Here is a 2,377-nt window from a genome sequence, read left to right as displayed (position 1 = left end):
CGGCTGTAATTACAATCGTCTCTTCACACCGGTGACCACTGAGCATCCTCTACCCTGAACACCGGCCCCCGCAGGTGAGAGGCTCCTGACTGACCTTGGTCCGCCCAGGGATGAGGTCTCTTTGCTGATGCTGGGAGCCTGTCTCCAGATTCTGTCTTTTTGAACACGTCATAAGACCATCCCCTGTCCGCTCTGGCCACCTCCTCAGGCTCTGCCCCCACAGGTCCCAAAGGCCCCTTAATACCCACCCTTTCCTCTCCCTGCTGTTCTCTCCCTGACTCTCCTTTCACCTGATGTGTCTCTCTGACTCATCTCACTTATCACCTTCAGTGGGCTGAGATCTTCAGAAACAAATTCCAGGACAGGAGATTTTTGATGGCAACTTCTTTCTTTCTGGCTGTAGACTCTTACTGGGATGAAACACAGAGCTTTCTCTCTGCTTTAAGTGGGTGGGGGGACCAGGGTAGGGAGGAAAGGATGGGGAAATATATGGAGGAGAAACAGAAATTAATCTCTTAAGATATCATCCAGCTTTGTACATTACATTAAAGTTAATGACATGGAGAGTTACTCAAGATTTATAAACTGTAAGGAGCAAGGTTAAATGAGCATGTGTCCTATGAGAGCATTTCTGAAATATATAAACGTGCACATAGAGAAAAACAGGATATAAATATAATGTTTATATAAAATATAAATATGGAGAGAAAAGACAGAAATGAAATCCAGCTGTGTTTTCTATAGACAGCAGCCTAGCAGATTCTTCTTCCCTTTTGACTTTTCTGTATTTTTTTAAACTTTTCCATGGTGAGCTTCCTTTAGTTGTAAGATAAAACCGAAGAAATAAGACCAGATAAACATATATATTAGCCATAAGAAGAGAAGATAGCCTTATAATACCTACTCTTTTTTTTCTGTGTCTCCCAGACATCTTTTCAGGAGAGGATTCAGGAAGCTAGGCTAATGTCCTGCAGGGTGACTGCTTCTGGTGGATTAATGTCCTTTGCTTTGGGAACTCTGCATTTCTGCTGGTGAAGAAAAGGACCCACTGAATCTCTGGCAGCCACATCAGGCCTGTCTTACTACCCAGGTCTAATATGCCGTTCTGTGCTGCCCGCCTGCTTTAGGAAGAACTCACACCCCACTACACACTCTGCAGGCTGGGTGGGGTGGGGATGGGAAGCCAACCTCCCTCAGTGGTGAGGACCCACGCCGAATCCACTACTGAATCAGTGTAAAAATACACACATGGCAGCCAGCATTTGGCTCCAAGTGTGTTTAGTATCCGCCTGTGGGCACACTTTACTTTTAGGGCAGTGGGGTTGCTTGGGACTTAGAGCAGGAAGCCTGCCATGCAGCTGCTCCCAGCTTTACCTGGTGACCTCAGAAAGCCCTGCAGTGAAGCACCAGCTCCTACCTGGTGAAAATCCTCTTCCAGCTAAAAGCTAAGTGGCCTCCAGCAGACAGTGATGGAAATAACAGGCAAATCACAGTTAACGCTGCGCCTTGGAGCAGAAGCCGCTAATGAGTCTAATCCATCCACATTTCAGACGCCTCAGCTGTCCGCATCTCTCCCTCAGAAAGACAGAGGCATACAGTCCCCCTCTTTGGATGTCCATTCATTTACCAACGATTCCATCAAACCCAGCTCCCCAGATTACATTTTAAATGATGGAGTGTTCCAGGATGCTGTCTGCAAACAAACCAGGCTTTGTAAATGTGAAGGATGATTGTTATTGGCATCCATAGCTCCCAGGGCACATTCCCAAGTTGTAAGATTCTCTGTGTTTCAGGCAGACTTTGTGCTCCTCCACTGCAGCCGGGCTTCTGACTGCAGGCAGCATGATTGATGGACAGCTCTGAGGAGAAGTAATTTCTTCGAGAAGCACTAGGACCCCTCCTTCCTCCAGCTTGGACTAAAGGGCAAAGAAAGCAGCAAGCTCACTTATAGTTTTCTTGTTTTGTCTTGGTTTTTTTTTTTTGTAGTTTGGCATTTTTGTGAGCTCTCAAAATTGATTTCCTTTCACCCTAAACACTGTTGCTTCCCTGACAGCCAGTTTCAAGTAGATATCTGTCTGTTCATCATGTGATATGACTGTCCACTGCATATCAGCAATGGCTTGGAGCCTGGGGGTCCTTGAAGCTTTAAGACCATCTGGAGGAGCTTCCGGGATTGCTGGTTATTCCAAGTCTCCTCACAACCACTTGGTTGAAAATACAGTAAAGGAAATGAAAATTAATCCCATGTTAGGACAGCTGGTTTCTGGGAATTCAGTTTGTTGAAAAGAAAGAAGTAGATCCATGACTGACTCCTCAGCCATCCAAGGAATTTAAAAATTATTTCTGGAATGTCTAAGGCTGAAAGCTTTTGCAGATT

The 2,377-nt window shown here is 45.6% G+C and overlaps 1 long non-coding RNA gene across 1 annotated transcript; it reads right to left on the bottom strand.

Annotated features, from left to right (window-relative positions):
• Positions 1 to 275: 275 nt before the first annotated feature.
• LOC132489335 (uncharacterized) lies at positions 276 to 1,648 on the bottom strand. Its single transcript, XR_009531855.1, has 3 exons — positions 1,418 to 1,648; positions 905 to 1,025; positions 276 to 439 (listed from the first exon to the last, which is right to left on the bottom strand). It is a non-coding gene; the product is annotated as an uncharacterized LOC132489335 (long non-coding RNA).
• Positions 1,649 to 2,377: the final 729 nt, after the last annotated feature.

Source organism: Mesoplodon densirostris, chromosome 1 (assembly GCF_025265405.1).
Source record: "Mesoplodon densirostris isolate mMesDen1 chromosome 1, mMesDen1 primary haplotype, whole genome shotgun sequence".
Classification (NCBI taxonomy): Eukaryota; Metazoa; Chordata; class Mammalia; order Artiodactyla; family Ziphiidae; genus Mesoplodon; species Mesoplodon densirostris.
This window is presented reverse-complemented; position numbering and strand designations above follow the sequence as displayed.